The sequence below is a fragment of the Bufo gargarizans genome, chromosome 4, assembly GCF_014858855.1.
Source record: "Bufo gargarizans isolate SCDJY-AF-19 chromosome 4, ASM1485885v1, whole genome shotgun sequence".
NCBI classification, from domain to species: Eukaryota; Metazoa; Chordata; class Amphibia; order Anura; family Bufonidae; genus Bufo; species Bufo gargarizans.
Window position 1 is genome coordinate 21,142,172 of NC_058083.1, and position 25,911 is coordinate 21,168,082.

The following is a 25,911-nucleotide window of genomic DNA, read 5'->3' on the forward strand; positions in this document are numbered from 1 at the left end:
ACATCTTTCACTGCAGCGAATGTCAGAAAACAACCTGTGTCGGGCTCTATATGCAGATAGCATCACATTGGAGAAAATTAACATTTTTAAATAAAGCCTAGGAGAGCACCATTAGAAGACATTTAATTAACCTATTAGTCGGCGCTACGTAATGATTCTGGACTGGCCAGAAAGTGGTAATTAACGTGTAAAAGTCAATTGTTCTTTATCTCTCACTTAATGGCTGGCCTCTGTACAGGGCATCCGAGGCAGGAGTCATTACCAATGCCTAATTAAACGTACATCTAGTATGCAGGCATTTAACATGTAATTAGCGCAATAAAAAATGTTGTTGCATGCCAAACGACATGCTTATGCGGACAATGAGTGAAGAGAAATGTGAACTTTTGTTCATCTGTTAAAAAGCAAAGGAAAAAAAAACACCATACAGGTGGTGCAGTCCTAAACTTGATTTTTTTTCCCTATTTTCAAGTAACGCTGTGGTTCTCGGCGTGGTCCGTGCTCGGTGCTATTTCTGCTAAACTTGAGTGTGATATCACGTCATGGCACGTTACCACATCACAAAAGCCATTGAAGAAGTCAATTAAAAGTTCCCATTCATAACTTAACTCATTAAGAATCAAGATGATGATTGCTGTGTATTCCGATCTAACGCATCTGCCATGGACTGCTTTTCTGCACTGCTGTGAAATATTGTCCTACTATACTATAGTATTGAACACGTGGAGCATGACACTAAGGGGGGGAGATGAGTTACATGTAGCTGAGAATATCTGTAACAACTGGAACAAGTGCACTAAGGGGGGGATAACTGGCGCAGAGAATACCTAGACTAGAGCAGAGAATGCCTGGAGCAGGGCACTAAGGGGAGGGGGATGTAGATTATTAGAGCAGAGAATAACTGGAGCAAGGGCACTAAAGGGGGGGGGGGGGAACTGGAGCAGAGAATACCTGGAGCAGAGCACTGGGGGGGGGGGGGGGGTAACTGGAGCAGATAATACCTGGAGCAGGGCACTAAGGGGAGATAACTGGAGCAGAGAATGCCTGGAGCAGGGCACTAAGGGGAGATAACTGGAGCAGAGAATACCTGGAGCAGGGCACTAAGGGGAGATAACTGGAGCAGAGAATACCTGGAGCAGGGCACTAAGGGGGGGGGGTATAACTGGAGCAGAGAATACCTGGAGCAGGGCACTAAGGGGGGGGGTATAACTGGAGCAGAGAATACCTGGAGCAAGTGCACTAAGGGGGGGATAACTGGCGCAGAGAATACCTAGACTAGAGCAGAGAATGTCTGGAGCAGGGCACTAAGGGGAGGGGGATGTAGATTATTAGAACAGAGAATAACTGGAGCAAGGGCACTAAAGGGGGGGGGAACTGGAGCAGAGAATACCTGGAGCAGAGCACGGGGGGGGGGGGGTAACTGGAGCAGAGAATACCTGGAGCAGGGCACTAAGGGGAGATAACTGGAGCAGAGAATACCTGGAGCAGGGCACTAAGGGGAGATAACTGGAGCAGAGAATACCTGGAGCAGGGCACTAAGGGGGGATAACTGGAGCAGAGAATACCTGGAGCAGGGCACTAAGGGGGGGGGGTATAACTGGAGCAGAGAATACCTGGAGCAGGGCAGTAGGGGGGGGTAACTGAAGCACAGAATACCTAGACTAGAGCAGAGAATGCCTGGAGCAGGGCACTAAGGGGAGGAGGATGTAGATTACTAAAGCAGAGAATAACTGAAGCAAGGGCACTAAGGGGGGAGGGGATAACTGGAGCAGAGAATACCTGGAACAGGGCACTAAGGGGAGATAACTGGAGCAGAGAATACCTGGAGCAGGGCACTAAGGGGGGGGGGGTATAACTGGAGCAGAGAATACCTGGAGCAGGGCAGTAAGGGGGGATAACTAAAGCACAGAATACCTGGCACAAGGGCAGTAAGGGGGAGGTAGATTACTGGAGCAGAGAATAACTTGAGCAAGGGCACTAAGGGGGGATAACTGGAGCAGAGAATACCTGGAGCAGGGCACTAAGGGGAGATAACTGGAGCAGAGAATACCTGGAGCAGGGCACTAAGGGGAGATAACTGGAGCAGAGAATACCTGGAGCAGGGCACTAAGGGGGGGGGGTATAACTGGAGCAGAGAATACCTGGAGCAGGGCACTAAGGGGGGGGGGGTATAACTGGAGCAGAGAATACCTGGAGCAAGTGCACTAAGGGGGGGATAACTGGAGCAGAGAATACCTAGACTAGAGCAGAGAATGTCTGGAGCAGGGCACTAAGGGGAGGGGGATGTAGATTATTAGAGCAGAGAATAACTGGAGCAAGGGCACTAAAGGGGGGGGGGGAACTGGAGCAGAGAATACCTGGAGCAGAGCACTGGGGGGGGGGGGGGTAACTGGAGCAGAGAATACCTGGAGCAGGGCACTAAGGGGAGATAACTGGAGCAGAGAATACCTGGAGCAGGGCACTAAGGGGAGATAACTGGAGCAGAGAATACCTGGAGCAGGGCACTAAGGGGGGATAACTGGAGCAGAGAATACCTGGAGCAGGGCACTAAGGGGGGATAACTGGAGCAGAGAATACCTGGAGCAGGGCACTAAGGGGGGGGGTATAACTGGAGCAGAGAATACCTGGAGCAGGGCAGTAGGGGGGGTAACTGAAGCACAGAATACCTAGACTAGAGCAGAGAATGCCTGGAGCAGGGCACTAAGGGGAGGAGGATGTAGATTACTAAAGCAGAGAATAACTGAAGCAAGGGCACTAGGGGGGGAGGGGGTAACTGGAGCAGAGAATACCTGGAACAGGGCACTAAGGGGAGATAACTGGAGCAGAGAATACCTGGAGCAGGGCACTAAGGGGGGGGGGGTATAACTGGAGCAGAGAATACCTGGAGCAGGGCAGTAAGGGGGGGATAACTAAAGCACAGAATACCTGGCACAAGGGCAGTAAGGGGGAGGTAGATTACTGGAGCAGAGAATAACTTGAGCAAGGGCACTAAGGGGGGATAACTGGAGCAGAGAATACCTGGAGCAGGGCACTAAGGGGGGATAACTGGAGCAGAGAATACCTGGAGCAGGGCACTAAGGGGGGATAACTGGAGCAGAGAATACCTGGAGCAGGGCACTAAGGGGGGGGGGATAACTGGAGCAGAGAATACCTGGAGTATGGCACTAGGGGGGGGGGATAACTGGAGCAGAGAATACCTGACACAAGGGCACTAAGGGGGGGTAGTAAATCTGGAGCAGAGAATACCTGACACAAGTGCACTAAGGGGAGGGGAAGTAGATTACTGGAGAAGAGAATACCTGGAGAAAGAGCACTGGGGGGGGGGGGGGGTAACTGGAGCAGAGAATTCCTAGAGCAGGGGCACTAAAGGGGGGGGGATAACTGGAGCAGAGAATACGTGGAGCAGGGCACTAAGGGAGGGGGATAACTGGAGCAGAGAATACCTGACACAAGGGCACTAAGGGAGGGGGATAACTGGAGCAGAGAATACCTGACACAAGGGCACTAAGGGGGGGGGGAATACTTGAGCAGAGAATACCTGACACAAGGGCACTTGGGGGGGGGGGGAATACTTGAGCAGAGAATACCTGACAGAAGGGCACTAAGGGGAGGGGAGGTAGATTACTGGAGCAGAGAATACCTGACACAAGGGTACTAAGGGGAGGTAGATTACTGGAGCAGAGAATACCTGGAGCAAGGGCACTAAGGGGGGGGGGGATAACTGGAGCAGAGAGCACCTGGATCAAAGGCAGTAAGGGGGTATACCTGGAGTAAGGGCACTGGTGGAGAAACTGGAGCTGAGGCAGTAGAGGAGGCGGCTGAAGTAGTAGTATGAGAGGATACTTATAGCAAGTCCATAGAGATGGCTGACTGAAGCTAGGGGCCCTTGGGACAAAAACAAAAGTAGAATGATGCAAAAAGAAGAATGCATATCCAGGATATAAGCCTGTTTGCTCTATATAGGTAAAGGCTGCTTCATATGGAAATGTTCTGTAATTAATCACATCGGGCAGTGGCCAAAAACTGGAAATAAATAACACCTAGGAGGGGGAACCTGTGGACCAAGTGGCAGGCAGAAAAACTGCTTCAGCTGACATGTCAATACTATATAACGTAGAACAGCGCCACCCTTTGATAATGTATCTGGATGCCAAGGCTGAGTTTGATTATAGAGAATCTGGTGCCACACAAATGTTCTGGAAGTGCAGCTTTCCAAGTAGTCCTGCAACACCTGGGGCTGGGAGGTCTTCTCTTTTTTTGGAGTTTCCTGAACTGGCAAGAATGTAAATGACTTGATTGTCCTAACACCTAGTTAACCCAAAATGGGATTGTGAGAAATTGAGGCAATTTCTCCTTCCGACTAAAATAAACACTGCTATTGACACACTAAAATATGCTTATTTTCACTCTTCTAAATGGTAGAATAATTGCAACGGCGGGGGGGGGGGGGGGGGGGGGGGGGGGATGGCTCCCTCACATAAAAACTGTTCTGTTCTGTATTTTTAATAGTCATACAGCAGTTCAGCATCCTGTATCCATGTGAAGAGATCTAGTCCTGCCAACACTAACTCACACTGTCCTGTCCCTAATAATAAAACCTGACTTTAGATAACTAAATATATGTTCTTCACAATCCCTACACTTTACCTGCAAGACCCTACAATGGCTGGTTTTTGTGTATAATTGGTATCTGTCAGAGACATGGCAGACATATTCTATCACATCAGTGGCTGAGCTCACAATGACATCTGTGCTTCAGAGCTAACATACAGCCTGGCAGACCAGCCAACATCCTCACTCCTGATTGGCTGGCAGACTCACTGAAAAGCATTGTGGGCAAGCCCACCATCTGGGGCCCCACCTGGGGTTATGTGATCCTCCGTCTTCATCCTCCCTTCTCTGTTCGCTTAATTAGTGTACCGAATTTTAAAATGTAATATGGGAAGCACCATTTTGCACAATTGCAGCAAATTTCCAAAACTTCTAATAAGTTTGGAAGAAATTTTGTGAAATTTGTGACAAAACAGATTCATTTATTGATCCTATCATCTCTTACACAAGATGACCCTTTCCATTACTCTCATAGACCTCAACTGTAGTGTTGATCGAGCACCAAAGTGCTTGTGTGCTCGAGTAAAACACCTCAGGATGTCAATGGGAGACCCGAGCATTAAACCGGGCACCCCCTTCTCTGATGAGGGGAGGGTGTCTGGTTCACATGAAAAAGTCATAAATTGATGGAAACACCACTGAAATGGTTCGGGAACAGCATGGGGAGGATGTCTGGATCAGGGCCGTCTTTAACGCAGGGCAAAAGGGGCAGCTTCCCCGGGCCCAGTTGCACCAGGGGGGCCCAAGGCAGCTGCCTCTTGAGCCGCGCTGGCCAATGCCCACAGCCACAATGACATCCTAAAATATCTGCTCTGCTCCGATGGCTCCTTGTCCCAAAAACTACCATAGCAGGCAAGCTGGCCAGCCGCGTAACGTCACTCACTCCATCATGCGCCTGCTCCGCCTGCTTCATTAATAAAGTGGGAGGAGCAGGCGCGTGTGGCGTGACGGAGTGAGTGACGTTACGCTGCTGGCCTACTTGCCTGCTGCAGTAGTTTAAATGTTTGTTAGTGAGTACTAGCTGTCTAGCTCCCAGCCATGACTACACTTTACATACATATAAGGACTGCTGTGAGCGGGGCCCGGTGTAATAGAGTACAGTGACTGCAGCGGGCCCCGCCGCGATTCCAACACTAGTTGCCGGCCTCTACCCCCTGTATTGGGGGTCACTATTTACACAGGGACACTGTTATCGGGGGGGGGGGGGGGGAATCTGTGGATGACACATGTATAGCATAAGATGCTATATATGTGTCTTCCACAGATCCCCCCATAACAGTGTCATCCACAGATCCCTCCCATAACAGTGTCATCCACAGATCCCCCCCATAACAGTGTCATCCACAGATCCCTCCATAACAGTGTCATCCACAGAACCCTCCCTTTACCGTGTCATCCACACAGATGCCCCCATAACAATGCGTCATCCACAAATGCCCCCATAACAGTGCCATCCACAGATCCCCATAACAGTGTCATCCACAGGTCCCCCATAACAGTGCTTCATCCACAGATGCCCCCATAACAGTGCATCATCCCCAGATGCCCCCATAACAGTGTCATCCACAGATATCCCCATAACAGTGCATCATTCACAGATCCCCCCCATAACAGTGTCATCCACAGATATTCCCATAACAGTGCATCATCCACATATTCCCCCCTAACAGTGTCATCCACAGATATCCCCATAACAGTGCCATCCTCAGATATCCCCATAACAGTGTCATCCACAGATATCCCCATAACAGTGTCATCCACAGATGCCCCCATAACAGTGCATCATCCACAGATGCCCCATAACAGTGCATCATCCACAGATGCCCCCATAACAGTGCCATCCACAGATATCCCCATAACAGTGTCATCCACAGATGCCCCCATAACAGTGCATCATCCACAGATGCCCCATAACAGTGCAATCCACAGATCCCCATAACAGTGTCATCCACAGGTCCCCCATAACAGTGCGTCATCCACAGATGCCCCCATAACAGTGTCATCCACCGATGCCCCCATAACAGTGTCATCCACAGATATCCCCATAACAGTTTCATCCACAGATGCTCCCATAACAGTGCGTCATCCGCAGATGCCCTCATAACAGTGCGTTATTTACAGATCCTCATAACAGTGCCTCATCCACAGATCCCCTCCATAACAGTGTCATCCACAGACCACCATTAGTTCAAAACCCACCAAAAGCACACCTTTTGGTTCAAAATATTTTTTTCTTATTTTCCTTCTCAAAAACATAGGTGCATCTTATCATCAGGTGCGTCTTATAAAGCAAAAAATATCGTACTTGCTTGGTTCTCCTCCCGACCTCCCCAGCTCTTTGCATACGCCGCATGCCGTGACGTCACGCAGAGGCACTGCAACACTAGGATTAGCCCCTGTCTCCTTCCTGAACAGCAGAGCGGTGCCCACTTCTAGCCCTGAGCCCAGCTGCCCATAGCACTAATCCTGAGCCTGCTGCAGTCTTCAGAACTGTAAGTATTCATAGTAATTCACTGTAAGATATATATATATATATATATATATATATATATATTACTTGTTTTATGTGAGTAATGGTGCTGGGTGGTTGGAGGAAAGGAGGGATAGAGAAGGGGGAGGGAGGGGTGGATCATCCAGATGATCTCTCTTTTTCCCCGGCCACAGATCCCTTGAAAAAGGTCAGTTTGACCGAAATGTTGGGACACTTTATATGGCCCATTAATTTACTTATTCTTAATATTTGGATGACAAAAATATACAAAATGATTATGTGAAGATGCACAATATGTATAAAGTACCACTTTGCAAAACAATTTTGGTGTGCCATAGATCATCATCATCATCCACCTCGTTCTCCACCGTCATCTTCTTGTGACTGTGGATGCTCAAGAATTTGGGCATCGGTACACACGATCTCTTCATGTCCCTCTTCAAGTGGGCTTGGCGAGAGGTCGAAATCAAGGAATGGCGATGAAAAGAGCTCCTTTGAATATCGGAGTGTGGGATCACTTGTTTGGCAAGACTCTCCATGGTGGGTGGAAGGTGTATCAGGGTGAGGATTCTGTTGACTAGTGTTGATCCCGAATATTCGAATTGCGAATTTTAATTGCGAATATCGGCACTTCGAGAATTCGTGAATATTTAGAATATCGCAAAATATATTCGTAATCGCGAATATTATATATTTTTTTTAAATACCAGCTTATGCAAATTTTTATGCGAATTTGTATGCGAACTGTTATGCAATTTTTCACAATCAAGAAAATAAGCCTGGAGATTACGAATTTGCGAATTCTCGAAAATATTGCGAATATTCACCCAAATATTCGCGAAAAATCGCAAATTCGAATATTGCCCTTGCCGCTCATCACTACTGTTGACCAGACTCTTGGCTATTGGCTACTGGACTTTGTGGAAGACAGGGTGGTACTTAACCGACTGGAAGCATTATCTGCTGCAATCCAACCGACCACCTGGTCGCACTGGTCTGACTTTGAGAGTGGTGCCCTGCGCCGCCCTGAAAACTGGGACATGAAGCTAGGTATCGTGGATGAGCATGTTTCTTGTGCTCTTGCAGCAGGCACAGTTTCACTGCGCCCAGGGCCACGGCCTCTGCGTGCACCATCAGCAGCACGGCCACTTCCCCGTCCCTTACTGCTCACCTTCTGCATAGTAAATGGTATATATGCTTGCAAGTATGTCACACGTACACTAGCGCAGGTTTTGTAATTGTATGTGCAAATAAGATAAACTGAATGTCACTGATATTTAGGATGCACAAATGTTATACAGGAGATGTAGCGCAGGTAATGTCGCTGCTTTCACCAGTGGCTAATAAAAAATTACAGGGAACATCACAGCTATTTGGGATTCGCAAACGTTATACAGGAGATGTAGCGCAGGTCATGTAAGTGTCCGCAGCGGACGCCGTCTATGGAAAAAGTACAATGGATGTCACATATTTTTAGTATGCGCAAACATTATACAGGAGATGTAGCGCAGATAATGTAGCTGTCCGCGGCGTCTACGGAAAAAGTACACTGGATGTCACAGATATTTTTACGATGCACAAAGGTTATACAGGAGATGTAGCACAGGTAATCGCACCAACCTTAATATAGCCCCTGACCTCTCCTAAAGAACTTTACAATGCATTTCCTATGCACCAAACTGTTCCCTGATATCACCACAGGATTTTGGTGCCATGGCTCTGTGATTGACAAAAAAGGTAGATGGGCCTTTACTCCTGCCGTCACGCTGTTGGCAATAGACAGCAGGTTGTGCTCCTAGTAAGTCGCAATTTTAATGCAATTTTTTTTTATAATAGCAAATGCCATCAGTTATGAATAAGATGATATTATGCAATTTATACCCTAGAAGTCAATAAAAAAGTGGATTCAAACAGAACGGTCAAGAATTACATTTTGATCACTTAAAAAAAAAAAAAAGTATGGCACCAGGAATAAATGGAAGATTAAAATAATTTCTTAATTCCTTAATGCAGAATCAGGGCTCATGGACACGACCGTATGTATTTTGCGGTCCACAAAAAAAAAAGGATCCGCAAAAAATACGGATGATGTCCGTGTGCATTTCGTATTTTGCGGTACGGAACAGCTGGCCCCTAATAGAACAGCCCTATCCTTGTCCATAATGCGGACAATAATAGGACACGTTCTATTTTTTTGCGGAACGGAAATACGGACATGCGGAAACGGAATGCACTCGGAGTGACTTCTGCTTTGTTTTGCGGACCCATTAAAATTAATGGTTCCGCATATGGTCCGCCCAAAAAAAGGAAAGGACACGGAAAGAAACTACGTTCGTGTGCATGAGCCCTTAAACAGAACCTGTCACATTGAACACCAAGTAGCGTTTTGGTGTACGTCTCCAAAGCGGAATCGAGACTGAACTGATGCATTCTGAGAGGATCCTTTTCCATTCAGAATGCATTAGAATGCAAACTGATCCGTTTTGGGCCACTTGTGAGAGCCCTGAACGGATCTCAAACGGAAAGCCAAAACGCGAGTGTGAAAGTAGCCTAACCTAGTGATAAAATGAGTCGAGAAATGTGTTGCTGCTACTACTACAACTACCATGACTGCGAATATATAAATAGTGATAAGCTTCTGAGTATTACAGTGTTTACAATTATTTTTGATAAGTTAGAAAAGAAGTAATAGCTATGAATTATTTTTTTAATCCTTTAGTGTTTTTCACATGATAAAAAGAACTTTACAAACTACAATTTAGCGTGGTATTAAAAAGCAGGAAGTGCTCAACCCCATATGCAGTGGTGCATCTATACTGGGGGGGCAGATCCTGCACTTGTGACCCGTTGCTAATGGCAATCCCCAGCAAAAATGCATACAGTGGAGGATGCCTGCAGCGGACCACAAGTACCACAATGGACATCCTACACAGGATAGCAATTGTGTGGATGTGATAAGCAGTCAAAATGACATAACAAAAACAAAGACAGGTGCACTATGTGGTCTTACTAACCCTCATACTGGTGTAAAATTGAGAATTAGCCAACATATCCTGCTTGGAGGACATGTCTGAGCCCGAGCACCACGCCAAGGTTTCTCAAGTAGCTCGGGAACCTAACGCTAAACCTACCTGAGCCGTATGGGCAATACCAGGAGCCAGTGGGCGAATTACAGGTGCGCAAGGTCCGACTCAAAGCAATCTCCCAGTAACCTCCAGCATGTGACCATGCATACAATGGGAGGAGGCAGAGAGCTCTGAGCCCCACCCAAGACTGGCTGATATAGCCCAGGCCTCACATGTGCACCAGAATGCTGCCTGTGGATGGAAATAAAGGCACATTCAAACTAGGAGTTTCTACGCCTCCAAAAATTCTAAATACAAACTACAATTTAGCGTGGTATTAAAAAGCAGGAAGTGCTCAACCCCATATGCAGTGGTGCATCTATACTGGGGGGGCAGATCCTGCACTTGTGGCCCGTTGCTAATGGCAATCCCCAGCAAAAATGCATACAGTGGAAGAACTTTAGTAATCAGTTTAGTAATATTTTTTAATACTAAATACGCACATTGTCCCAAATTTACGAATCCTAAAGATGGAGTAAGTTTACACAGGCTGTTTAAATCTACATCAGATTTATCACAGAGGCTCAGGCTGCATGATAAATCTGGAGCAGGGATAGACTTTTCTCTGACTGTATGCCAACTATTGGTTGACTTAGACCTCTTGCACACGAACGTTGTGCCTCCGTTCCGTGCATTGGGGACCACAATTTGCAGTCCCCAATGCATGGGCAACGTCCGTGCAGTGGCCGGGACGGATCGAGACCCATTCAACTTGACTGGGTTCGTGATCCGCCCGCACCGCAAAAAAATGGAACAAGTTCTATTTTTTTTGCGGTGCGGAGTCACGGACAGAAACACCACGGAAGCACTCCGTAGTGCTTCCGTGGGGTTCCAATCCATGCTTCTCTTCCGCATCTCTGTGATTGTGGACCCATTCAAGTGTGCACACGGGCAGGTGCCCGTGTATTGCGGACCCGCCGTATGCAACGTTCGTGTGCAAGAGGCCTTTAGAAAAAGTGTAGAAACACTAGATGCGCCAAAATGCACCAACTTGTCCAACTTTTTAGACAGATATTTGGCACAGATGCAGTGGCTGAGTTTAAGGTGGCCCCAATATGATGCTGGGTCCCCTGGACACTGTCAAGGTGTCACCACTTGTTTCTGCTCTCCACAAAGATGAAAAGGCAAGGTGGACCCCAATAGCAAATAAGTCCAGGTCAAAGGCTGGTGGCCCAGAGTATGTGGCTTAGTCATCCATCTGGCTCCCTGCTCAGCGTCCCTGTCTCAGTGTCTTATTCGGGTCACTCATACAGTCTGGCAGAGTATCTCCTATCTGCAGACAACTAAGGGCTCTAACTGCTCTCCTTCTATACAATTTCTAGCTGAACTAGTACCTTCTAGTGGGAAGGGTGGAGTAGAGAAGCACAGCCTAAATAGAAACATTGTTACAATTTTAGTCTGTCATAGACTTGTATAGAGTTTCAATGCAAGTCTATGGGAATGACTAAGCAGTTTTCCCAGATATAGCCAAGTCTCTGAACATAAATAACAGCAGTAAGCCAAAGAGACAGAAGGTTAGTGTGTCTTTTTTCCCCCTCCAAAACTTTTTATAGGTAGAAAGTCATAAAGTCTCTCAGTATTAGCTGGCTGTGCATTAACTCTTTCCACAGTGCAGTTCAGCTATTGTGTAATAACACTACATATCAACATATGATATATTACAATAAACATATAAATGCAGTTCAACAATATGAAATAGTATAAGTGTCCATAACAGCATAAATTACAGTGCAAATTAACCCTTATGGAAAAATTTGCTTCGATACGAATTTATTTGCGGCGAATTGCGTAAAAAAAGGCTGCAGAGAGCCTTTATAGCCGTGTAGAACACTGTGCCTTGCAGTAACACGCATAGGGAGTCTGCTGGGGTAGTGAAATAATACTGTGAGTCAGTATGACATGCAGATAACAGGCGTCGCTCTTAGAATCACTGCACACTTCACTTATTTGGCCAGTCACGGGGCCAAAATTGACCAAATAACTGAAGTATCAACTCAGCCTTACAGGTAGATGTTAGCGTCAAGAACAAGCGCACTCCTTTTACAATCTTGTCAGCTGATTCCACATAGATGTCTACAGAATCTGTTCTATTAAACGCTTATACAAATAGTGCCCCCCAACAGAGTGGAGAGGGTATCAGCAGTAAGTTTGCGTTGACGTCACTGATTATTTTGCCCTTCCTCTGATCTGTCAGAACAATAACCAACAAAAACGGATCCTGTCTGTGGAGCATCCGCCTTCACTCGGTCAGCATTTGCTCAGTAATCCATCAGTATTGGCCCAATCATGAAGTGGGGAGGGTGGGAACAGCATGAGAAGTCCACAAAGTGGCCCTATGACATAGTGGTCAGGTGAAAGCAGCATGAGGGGACCACAGAGTGGCCCAATAACAGAGTCTGGAGGTGATGGATGCAGCAGCAGCATAAGGAAAAGGCCACCGAGTGGCACAATGACTGAATGTGCAGGTGGCAGCAGTATGAGGAGGCCACCAAGTGGCACCATAGCAGAGTCTGGAGGTGGAGGCAGTATGAGGAGGCCACTGAGTGGCACAATGACAGAGTCTGGAGGTGGCGGATGCAGCAGCAGCATCAGGAGAAGGCCATTGAGTGGCGCAATGACAGAGTATGGAGGTGGCGGCAGCATCAGGAAGTTGTCACTGTTTATGTACTTTTTCTATATTTGCTGTTTCAAAATATATATATTTTCCTAACACTTTCAGACGTCACACGACCTCACACGACGTCATTCGGTCCATACAGCAAAAGGAGTTTTTCAGTCACCCATCATTTTTAAACACTATAAACAGGTGGTGTGGTGAGGAAAGGTATACGTCCAAATTGATCAGTCACGCAAATATATATATTCAAGGACGTTAAGACTCAAAAAACAAAAAAGTTTAATGACATAAAAAATTAAAGAAATTTCGAATATGATTAATGTCGAATGTCATTAAACTTTTTGTTTTTTGAGCCTTAACGTCCTTAAATATATATATCTGCGTCACCCATCATTTTTACCCAAAAAAACAACTTTGAAAGAAAACATTTAACCACGACGTCATTCGGTTCATACAGCAAAAGGAGTTTTGCAGTCACCCATCAATTTTACCTAAAAAAACTATTTTGAAATAAAACATTTCACCTATGAAAGGATAATGGTATTCGGTTCATACAGAAGAAAGTGTACATTCACCCATCAAATTTTCCCAAAAAGGGCGTGTCCCAATAAAATTTCACCAATGAAAGGATAATGGAATTTGGTTCATACAGAAGAAAGTGTACATTAACCCATCAAATTTTCCAAAAAAAGGGCTTGTCCCAATAAAATTTCACCACCGAAAGGATAATGGAATTCGGTTCAGACAGAAGAAAGTATACATTCACCCATCAAATTTTAACTGCAACATTGCAGTGCGTATGTATTTTTCTTTTTTTACTGAAATACTCCCCTATACGCTTTCAACAGAAATAACTGCAGAAGTGAACTGAGAATATATTTTTCTTGTTGGACTGAAATAGGCCCTTATATGCTTTGACCAGAAAAAAACTTTGAGTTAAGTGCGTATATATTTTTCTTGTAGTACTGAAATATGCCCCTATACACTTTTACCAGAAATAGCTGCAACAGTGCAGTGTGTATATATTTTTCTTTTTTTACTGAAATGCACCCCTATACGCTTTCAACAGAAATAACTGCAGGAGTGAACTGAGAATATATTTTTCTTGTAGGACTGAAATAGGCCACTATACACTTTCACCAGAATTAACTGCAGAAATGCACTGAGAATTTTTCTTGTTATACTAAAGTATGTCCGGATATGCTTTCAACAGAAATAACGGCAACAGTGCAGTGCGTATATATATATATTTTTTTTTACTGAGATACGCCCCTATATGCTTTCACTAGAAATAACTGCAGAAGTGAAATGCGTATATATTTTTCTTGTAGTACTGATTAGTGATGAGCGGCATACGCAATATTAGAATTCGCAATATTTAGTGAATTTTTGGCAGAATATTCGCCATAAATTCGCAATATCGAGAAATCGTGATCTACAGTAATTTTTTACTTAATTGCTAAAATCGGTAATGTCATATCTTCGCAATAAAAATTTTTGATCAACACTAGTACTGATACTAAGATATAAGCCACTAAAGGCTTTTCAACATAGCACTTACAGCCCAATAACAAAAAGCTGGAATGACAGAGCTGTCTAAAGGCTATTTGGATTCCCAAATAATCTTTCCCTGTACTTGTAAATCACTTTCCTATCAATGTCCCTAGCTCCTTCTGATGTCTCTCCCTGCACTAAGATGCTGTGAAATAATTCCTCCTTATCCTTTCCCTGCACTTATAAATAGTTTTTTCTGTCTTTTTTTTCCACAATGAGTTTTTTCCTATTGCTGTCCCTAGCGCCTTCACACTTCACACGTCTGTCCCTGCACTCTGAACGCTGGACTCTAAGATGGCCACCGTATTTATAGGGCTGTGACATCATAGGGCTGGCTGGCTGCTGATTGGCTGCATGCAGGCATGTCAACTTGGGTGTTCCCGCCTTCCTAAAGTTCCTTGCCCCATTTCCTCAGTCCTCACACGTGTAGCCGCCATTTTAGGAAAAATGCGATTCGTTACCACTAGGGATGAGCGAACTCGAACTGTATAGTTCGGGTTCGTACCGAATTTTGGGGTGTCCGTGACACGGACCCGAACCCGGACATTTTCGTAAAAGTCCGGGTTCGGGTTCGATGTTCGTCGCTTTCTTGGCGCTTTTTGACGCTTTCTTGGCGCTTTTTGAAAGGCTGCAAAGCAGCCAATCAACAAGCGTCATACTACTTGCCCCAAGAGGCCGTCACAGCCATGCCTACTATTGGCATGGCTGTGATTGGCCAGAGCACCATGTGACCCAGCCTCTATTTAAGCTGGAGTCACATAGCGCCGCCCGTCACTCTGCTCTGATTAGCGTAGGGAGAGGTTGCGGCTGCGACAGTAGGGCGAGATTAGGCAGATTAACTCCTCCAAAGGACTTGATTATTGATCGATCTGCAGCTGTGGGTCATTGAGCTGCTGATACTCAATTGCTCACTGTTTTTAGGCTGCCCAGACCGTTTGTCAGTCACTTTTTTCTGGGGTGATCGGCGGCCATTCTGTGTCTTGTGGTGCGCCAGCACAAGCTGCGACCAAGTGCATTTAACCCTCAATGGTGTGGTTGTTTTTTTGGCTAAAGCCTACATCAGGGTGAAGCTGTCACACCAAGTGCATTTAACCAACAATAGTCTGTTGATTTTTTGGCCATATACTACATCAGGGGCAAGCTGCGCCTGTCACCAAGTGCATTTAACCCTCAGTAGTGTGGTTGGTCAAGCTGTCACACCAAGTGCATTTAACCAGCAATAGTGTGGTTATTTTTTGGCCATATCACAGTCTAATTCTGTCAGTAAATCTATACCGGTCACCCAGCGCCTAAATACTAGGCCTCAAATTTATTTCCCGCTAAATCTGTCGTTACCGCTGTACTGTTGTGGCTCTGCAAGTTATTTAGTGTCCGTCAAAGCACATTTTTTGTTCTGGGTTGAAATACAATTCCCAATTTAGCAATTTCATAATTTAGTGGTTTCTGCTATATCAGAGCTATTTGAAATCTATCCCTAAAAGGGTATATAATATTCAAGGTGCACATAGGGTCATTCAGAATAACTTCACACACACGCTACTGTGCATTTCCAAGTCTAATTCTGTCAGTAAATCCATACCGGTCACCCAGCACCTAAATACTAGGCCTCAAATTTATATCCCGCTAAATCTGTCGTTACCGCTGTACTGTTGTGGCTGGGCAAGTTATTTAGTGTCCGTCAAAGCACATTTTTTGTTCTGGGTTGAAATACAATTCCCAATTTAGCAATTTCCTAATTTAGTGGTTTCTGCTGTATCAGAGCTATTTGAAATCTATCCCTAAAAGGGTATATAGTATTCAAGGTGCACATAGGGTCATTCAGAATAACTTCACACACACGCTACTGTGCATTTCCAAGTCTAATTCTGTCAGTAAACCTATACCTGTCACCCAGCGCCTAAATACTAGGCCTCAAATTTATATTCAGCTGAATTTGAATACAATACATTGGGCCAAATAATATTTTTGTTGTTGTGGTGAACGATAACAATGAGGAAAACATCTAGTAAGGGACGCGGACGTGGACATGGTCGTGGTGGTGTTAGTGGACCCTCTGGTGCAGGGAGAGGACGTGGCCGTTCTGCCACATCCACACGTCCTAGTGTACCAACTACCTCAGGTCCCAGTAGCCGCCAGAATTTACAGCGATATATGGTGGGGCCCAATGCCGTTCTAAGGATGGTAAGGCCTGAGCAGGTACAGGCATTAGTCAATTGGGTGGCCGACAGTGGATCCAGCACGTTCACATTATCTCCCACCCAGTCTTCTGCAGAAAGCGCACAGATGGCGCCTGAAAACCAACCCCATCAGTCTGTCACATCACCCCCATGCATACCAGGGAAACTGTCTCAGGCTCAAGTTATGCAGCAGTCTCTTATGCTGTTTGAAGACTCCGCTGGCAGGGTTTCCCAAGGGCATCCATCTAGCCCTTCCCCAGCGGTGAAAGACATAGAATGCACTGACGCACAACCACTTATGTTTCCTGATGATGAGGACATGGGAATACCACCTCAGCATGTCTCTGATGATGACGAAACACAGGTGCCAACTGCTGCGTCTTTCTGCAGTGTGCAGACTGAACAGGAGGCCAGGGATCAAGACTGGGTGGAAGACGATGCAGGGGACGATGAGGTCCTAGACCCCACATGGAATGAAGGTCGTGCCACTGACTTTCACAGTTCGGAGGAAGAGGCAGTGGTGAGACCGAGCCAACAGCGTAGCAAAAGAGGGAGCAGTGGGCAAAAGCAGAACACCCGCCGCCAAGAGACTCCGTCTGCTACTGACCGCCGCCATCTGGGACCGAGCACCCCAAAGGCAGCTTCAAGGAGTTCCCTGGCATGGCACTTCTTCAAACAATGTGCTGACGACAAGACCCGAGTGGTTTGCACGCTGTGCCATCAGAGCCTGAAGCGAGGCATTAACGTTCTGAACCTGAGCACAACCTGCATGACCAGGCACCTGCATGCAAAGCATGGACTGCAGTGGAGTAAACACCTTAAAACCAGGGGTCGAGTCGAGGGGGAACGCGTGGGAACGGCGTTCCTGCACTTTTTTCATGGCAGGAACGCCGTTCCCTTTCATCATAGTCTGTGTGCGGCGGGGCAGGCAGTGTGCGGCGGCGGCAGGCACTGAGATGAGCGCTTCCATTGTGGAAGTGAAGCGCTCATCTCCATGGTGATCTGTTTCTGTTTATATCGCTGTCCTCAGGACAGCGATACAAACAGAAGGCTGCGGAGGAGCAGGGCAGGGAGGTGTGTCCCTTTTCTGTTCCTCTGATAGGCTGCCGGCACTACTAGGCCGGCAGCCTATCAGAGGCCGGCGTAGGCAGCGCGATGACGTCATCGCGCCGTCGGCCTGAGCCGTACAGCGCTGGAGTCAGGACACAGGCTGGAAGAGGCCTGCATCGCTCCAAACAGGTAAGTATAAGTGTTCATTTTTTTATTTTTTTAACTATATTATACTGGCACATGATTGGGGGATTTGGGGGGGGGGCCCTGGTATTATGCTGGGCTGGCACATGATTGGGGGATTTGGGGGGGCCCTGGTATTATGCTGGGCTGGCACATGATTGGGGGATTTGGGGGGGGCCCTGGTATTATACTGGGCTGGCACATGATTGGGGAATTTGGGGGGGCCTGGTATTATACTGGGCTGGCACATGATTGGGGAATTTGGGGGGGCCTGGAATTATTGGCACAGATTGGGGGGGGGGGTGTCTGGTATTACTGCCACATGATTGGGGGGGGTCTGGTATAGTGGCACATGATGGGGGGGGGTCTGGTATAGTGGCACATGATGGGGGGGGGGGGTCTGGTATAGTGGCACATGATTGGGGGGGTCTGGTATAGTGGCACATGATTGGGGGGGTCTGGTATAGTGGCACATGATTGGGGGGGTCTGGTATAGTGGCACATGATTGGGGGGGTCTGGTATAGTGGCACATGATGGGGGGGTCTGGTATAGTGGCACATGATGGGGGGGTCTGGTATAGTGGCACATGATGGGGGGGGTCTGGTATAGTGGCACATGATGGGGGGTCTGGTATAGTGGCACATGATGGGGGGGTCTGGTATAGTGGCACATGATTGGGGGGGTCTGGTATAGTGGCACATGAAGGGGGGTGTCTGGTATAGTGGCACATGATGGGGGGGTCTGGTATAGTGGCACATGATTGGGGGGGGTTTGGTATAGTGGCACATGATTGGGGGGTCTGGTATTACTGGCACATGATTGGGGGGGTCTGGTATAGTGGCACATGATGGGGGGGGTCTGGTATAGTGGCACATGATGGGGGGGTCTGGTATAGTGGCACATGATTGGGGGGGTCTGGTATAGTGGCACATGATTGGGGGGGTTTGGTATAGTGGCACATGATTGGGGGGGTTTGGTATAGTGGCACATGATTGGGGGGTCTGGTATTACTGGCACATGATTGGGGGGGTCTGGTATTACTGGCTGATGAGAGGCACTGGGGCTCTTATCTGAGGTCTGATTGGGGGTCATTCATATTGGGGTCTGAGCTGAGGATTGATCTGAGGTCTTATTAACATTGGGGATCTTATTGGGGCTGTTAGCTGAGGTCTGATTAACATTGGGGGTCTGATTGGTGGTCTGACCTGAGGTGTAATAAAAAATATTTTTTTCTTATTGTGCCCACTTCCAGCCCGGAGCCCTGATCCGGAGCAGCTTGGAGAAAAAAGGCCTCACAGTCCCACACTCCTTCTGCTTGGCCAAGCCTGCCAGCACCCCCGAGTCTTCAGAACTGTAAGTAAATTATATATAAGGGGAGGTTTTGTTTTGATCACAATGTGTACATTTGGCTCAGTCCGCAGCGACACAAATTACAGCATGCTAGATTTTCACTGCTTTTTTTTTTTTTTTCATTCACATGTATTGTATTTTAAAGGGGTTTTCCCATCTCAGACAATGGGGGCATATCGCTAGGATATGCCCCCATTGTCAGATAGGTGTGGGTCCCTATATATATTTGTTTATTTCATGTTAATTTTGCAGTTGTTTGTGTAAACTGGCACTTTACAATAAATGTTGCACTGAATTTTCAGCGAAATATATATTATAAATTATTTTTTTTTTGGGGGGGGGGGGGGGGTTTGCAGTGGATCTTGGGTGAGTTCCCACACTTTTTTCCCCAGGACTTGACCCCTGCTTAAAACCAAGGAAGTCACTCAGGCTCCCCCTGCTACCTCTTCTGCTCCTGCAGCCTCGGCCTCTTCTGCTGCTGTCGCCTCGGCCTCTTCCTCCGCCTCTGGAGGAACGTTGGCACCTGCCGCCCAGCAAACAGGGGATGTACCACCAACACCACCACCACCTCCATCACCAAGCATCTCAACCATGTCACACGGCAGCGTTCAGCTCTCCATCTCACAAACATTTGAGAGAAAGTGTAAATTCCCACTAGCCACCCTCGATCCCTGGCTCTGAATGCCAGCATTTCTAAACTACTGGCCTATGAAATGCTGTCATTTAGGCTGGTGGACACAGACAGCTTCAAACAGCTCATGTCGCTTGCTGTCCCACAGTATGTTGTTCCCAGCCGGCACTACTTCTCCAAGAGAGCCGTGCCTTCCCTGCACAACCAAGTATTCGATAAAATCAAGTGTGCACTGCGCAACGCCATCTGTGGCAAGGTCCACCTAACCACAGATACGTGGACCAGTAAACACGGCCAGGGACGCTATATCTCCCTAACTGAACACTGGGTAAATGTAGTGGCAGCTGGGCCCCAGGCGGAGAGCTGTTTGGCGCACGTCCTTCCGCCGCCAAGGATCACAGGGCAACATTCTTTGCCTCCTGTTGCCACCTCCTCCTACTCGGCTTCCTCCTCCTCTTCTTCTTCCACCTGCTCATCCAGTCAGCCACACACCTTCACCACCAACTTCAGCACAGCCCGGGGTAAACGTCAGCAGGCCATTCTGAAACTCATATGTTTGGGGGACAGGCCCCACACCGCACAGGAGTTGTGGCAGGGTATAGAACAACAGACCGACGAGTGGTTGCTGCCGGTGAGCCTCAAGCCCGGCCTGGTGGTGTGTGATAATGGGCGAAATCTCGTTGCAGCTCTGGGACTAGCCGGTTTGACGCACATCCCTTGCTTGGCGCATGTGCTGAATTTGGTGGTGCAGAAGTTCATTCACAACTACCCCGACATGTCAGAGCTGCTGCATAAAGTGCGGGCCGTCTGTTCGCGCTTCCGGCGTTCACATCCTGCTGCTGCTCGCCTGTCTGCGCTACAGCGTAACTTCGGCCTTCCCGCTCACCGCCTCATATGCGACGTTCCCACCTAGTGGAACTCCACCTTGCACATGCTGGACAGACTGTGCGAGCAGCAGCAGGCCATAGTGGAGTTTCAGCTGCAGCACGCACGGGTCAGTTGCACTACAGAACAGCACCACTTCACCACCAATGACTGGGCCTCCATGCGAGACCTGTGTGCCCTGTTGCGCTGTTTAGAGTACTCCACCAACATGGCCAGTAGCGATGACGCCGTTATCAGCGTTACAATACCACTTCTATGTCTCCTTGAGAAAACACTTAGGGCGATGATGGAAGAGGAGGTGGCCCAGGAGGAGGAGGAGGAGGAAGAGGGGTCATTTTTAGCACTTTCAGGCCAGTCTCTTCGAAGTGACTCAGAGGGAGGTTTTTGGCAACAGCAGAGGCAGGTACAAATGTGGCCAGCCAGGGCCCACTACTGGAGGACGAGGAGGACGAGGATGAGGAGGAGGTGGAGAAGGATGAGGATGAAGCATGGTCACAGCGGGGTGGCACCCAACGCAGCTCGGGTCCATCACTGGTGCGTGGCTGGGGGGAAAGGCAGGACGATGACGATACGCCTCCCACAGAGGACAGCTTGTCCTTACCCCTGGGCAGCCTGGCACACATGAGCGACTACATGCTGCAGTGCCTGCGCAACGACAGCAGAGTTGCCCACATTTTAACGTGTGCGGACTACTGGGTTGCCACCCTGCTGGATCCACGGTACAAAGACAATGTGCCCACCTTACTTCCTGCACTGGAGCGTGATAGGAAGATGCGCGAGTACAAGCGCACGTTGGTAGACGCGCTACTGAGAGCATTCCCAAATGTCACAGGGGAACAAGTGGAAGCCCAAGGCCAAGGCAGAGGAGGAGCAAGAGGTCGCCAAGGCAGCTGTGTCACGGCCAGCTCCTCTGAGGGCAGGGTTAGCATGCCAGAGATGTGGAAAAGTTTTGTCAACACGCCACAGCTAACTGCACCACCACCTGATACGCAACGTGTTAGCAGGAGGCAACATTTCACTAACATGGTGGAACAGTACGTGTGCACACCCCTCCACGTACTGACTGATGGTTCGGCCCCATTCAACTACTGGGTCTCTAAATTGTCCACGTGGCCAGAGCTAGCCTTTTATGCCTTGGAGGTGCTGGCCTTCCCGGCGGCCAGCGTTTTGTCTGAACGTGTATTCAGCACGGCAGGGGGTGTCATTACAGACAAATGCAGCCGCCTGTCTACAGCCAATGTGGACAAGCTGACGTTCATAAAAATGAACCAGGCATGGATCCCACAGGACCTGTCCGTCCCTTGTCCAGATTAGACATTAACTACCTCCCCTTAACCATATATTATTGTACTCCAGGGCACTTCCTCATTCAATCCTATTTTTATTTTCATTTTACCATTATATTGCGAGGCTACCCAAATTTGAATGAACCTCTCCTCTGTCTGGGTGCCGGGGCCTAAATATATGCCAATGGACTGTTCCAATGTTGGGTGACATGAAGCCTCATTCTCTGCTATGACATGCAGACTAATTCTCTGCTGACATGAAGCCAGATTCTCTGTTACGGGACCTCTCTCCTCTGCCTGGGTGCTGGGCCTAAATATATGCCAATGGACTGTTGCACTGGTGGCTGACGTGAAGCCTGATTGTCTGTTACAGGACCTCTCTCCTCTGCCTGGGTGCTGGGCCTAAATATCTGACAATGGACTGTTGCATTGGTGGCTGACGTGAAGCCTGATTCTCTGCTATGATATGAAGACTGATTCTCTGCTGACATGAAGCCAGATTGTCTGTTACGGGACCTCTCTCCTCTGCCTGGGTGCTTGGCCTAAATTTATGACAATGGACTGTTGCAGTGGTGGCTTACGTGACGCCTGATTCTCTGCTATGACATGCAGACTGATTCTCTGCTGACATGAAGACAGATTCTCTGTTACGGGACCTCTCTCCTCTGCCTGGGTGCCAGGGCCTAAATATCTGAGAATGGACTGTTCCAGTGGTGGGTGACGTGAAGCCAGATTCTCTGCTATGGGACCTCTCTCCAATTGATTTTGGTTATTTTTATTTATTTAATTTTTATTTTAATTCATTTCCCTATCCACATTTGTTTGCAGGGGATTTACCTACATGTTGCTGCCTTTTGCAGCCCTCTAGCTCTTTCCTGGGCTGTTTTACAGCCTTTTTAGTTTCAAAAGTTCGGGTCCCCATTGACTTCAATGGGGTTCGGGTTCGGGACGAAGTTCGGATCGGGTTCGGATCCCGAACCCGAACATTTCCGGGAAGTTCGGCCGAACTTCTCGAACCCGAACATCCAGGTGTTCGCTCAACTCTAGTTACCACGAGATGCAAATCGAATTTTTCCTGAAATTCTAAATGAATTCCACTTCATCAGCTTTGATTCGCTCATCTCGAGTCATTATATTCTTCCCTTTTTTCTTTTCTTCATTCAATCATATTTATATTTTTAATAATATTTTTAAGGCTAAGAATTCTCTGGTAGTAATAAGAAAAGCTTACAGTGCCGCCATGTTAAATAGAAAGTGAATGGAGAAAGCTTGATTTGGTGCTTACAACCTCAGGCCTTCATTGTCTTGAAGAAATATAATTGCTTCCCAAGGAAGCTCCGCCAAAATCATTTTATTAGTGTGAACTTGATTATTGTTATAGGAAAGGCCAATAATATATGACCATGTATATGAAAGCTTGTAGGAGGCAAATTATTCATTATTCCCCCCCCCCCCTTAGATAATGAGAGCATAAGGGGGCTTTAAAGGGACGCTATCTGCAGCAGGAAACTGTCAAAGAACGTGGGAACACAGCCCTTGTGCATTTTTCTTTCAGCTCCGTTGATCAGAAGATTGAAAAGCTTGCTCTACCTACAGGGGTCCTCTGTTCAGAACCTACAGCACAATTCTAATCCATCCTCACCTCCTTTAGAATGACAGGGCAAACACAAAGCTCTGAGGTTTAGAACAGCTTAGCATTCCTCCGAAACAAAAATCTTAATTCCTTTTTTTTTTACTCAAGAATTAATTAAAATTGTTCTTATATGATATAGACGGCTATAAAAAGATTTAAATTATCTAATGCTTTTAAAGGGGCTTTATTAGACTTTAAGTGGATTTTTTTGACTCTATAAAAAAAAAAACACCCGCCAATCAGCGTTTGGTTGTCACAAAGTAAAACTTTCTTGGTGACTCTGCCAAAGTCCCCGACGGTGGATTGCGCGTGTCGCTTAGCAGCGTCGCTGTAAAGGAAAGGATGTTGTCTGTATTGTTTTCATGAGTTCCTAACCTCCTGTGGTATTTGCTACGCTTGCACTTTAGCTTGACAAGCAGGTGAGTTGACCCCTGGATATTTTTCTATGCTAGTCACTTAAACAGTTCCTTCAAGGAGGGCATACATCAGACATACTGGGGCCTATTCATTATGCAAAGGTTCTGCATAGAAAAGACAGAGCCGCCTTTCCAACAATAAGCAACTCCAGTCCCTCAAATCAAGGTCCTTAATTGTAGAGTAGAGTTGTAAAAGGAGGGGGGTTGAAGAAATTATACTACAACATGGTCAAAGCCCGAAGGTCAATGTCTTACAATGACAGCCTAATGTTATCTGTTTCTATAGCTACGAATTGTAGAAGAGAATGTATCACCCACGTATCTCTGTGCACCCAAATATTCCAATAATGAAAAAAATGAATTGGATAAACCATATACAGTGATGTCCAAATGTTTTAGGCAGGTGTGGGAAAAAGGCTGCAAATTAAAAATGTTTAAAAAAATATGTGTAGTTAATAGTTATTTTTTCCATTAACAAAAGGCAAAAATGAATGAATAAAAGAGAAATCTAAATCCAATCAGTGTTTTGTGTGACCACCCCTTGCCTTCAAAACTACATCAGTTCTTTGAGGTACACTCGCACACAGTTTTTGAAGGTACTTGGCAGGGAGGATGTTTCAGTGCTAAAAAAAATGTATGGTCCCAAAAAAGGAGACGTGTAAACAATATCAACATTTTAACTTTTTGATATTTTTGATATTGTTTACACGTCTCCTTTTTTGGGACCCCTTTTTTGGGACTATACATTTTTTGGAGCACAAAATTTTTTCAAGCACAATTTTGTACATGTTGTATTAATGTTTTATATATATATATATTTATAGATTTGTCATCAATTGTTGTTACTCACCAAACCACGTTATCAAGTACATCCAGCAGTTGTATCAACACTAGGGAATAGGTATACCCACCACCTTATTATATACATATATCCTCCAATACACGTTATATGCAACAGCAATTATCAATAAATACAATCAGCTAGGGGCTTATACTTTATTATAATATTTTATATTACTTATCAATTATTATTATATATTAAATACGACATTATATTATTTAGACCAGATGGTGAGTGCCTGTTTTACTTTACACATTTCAATGTTGAGATAAGAGCTCTGTGGGGGCCATATCATCACTTCTAGGACTTGTTCTTCTTTAGGCTGTAGATAGTTCTTAAAGGGGTTATCCAACCCCTATAATGACACTCTAATGCCCAGGCACCTCATATAGATTAGAATTAGCACACTCCCTGGCACCCACGTCACCCCTGATTCCCGCATGGCTGCTGCTGCATCTCCCTGTTGCGTGGATCAAAACATCCGGCGATGGGGAGGGGGGCAGCCAATAGCAGGTCGCGATGGGGACGAGCCTCCCTAAAGTCAACAGCGAGTCATGACCTATCAGGTTCTGATCCTAGGACTCGTTGCTCTAGTTAAACCCCTTCCTGGCCTTATACCAGTGCCAGTGATAGTCTCTGGCTCACTAGCTGTGTTCCTGGTTCTTTGTTCCTGTGCTTGTTGGATTGCTCGTTCCTCTAACCCCAGATTGTCTTCTGACCACTCTCTGTCTTTCGTTTAGTACTGCATTGTCCGTCTGGTTCTGATCTCGGCTTGTCTTCTGGCCACTCTCTGTCTCTCGTTTGGTACTGCATGGCTTGTCTGGTTTTGACCCATTTCTGTACGACTCTAGTATTGTGTTTGTCTGTTTGTATGTCTCTGCACTTAAATGGCATAGGGACCGTCGATCAGTTGCAGTCTAGCTATCTAGGTCTTGTACTGCAACTAGGTATGGAAAGCGGGCTGGGTTCTAGTCTTAGGGTTCACTGTCCTTGTCTGTTCCTACCTACAGTCGTAACACAGAAACTTTGTTAATGACCCTTTGCACATATCACTTCACCG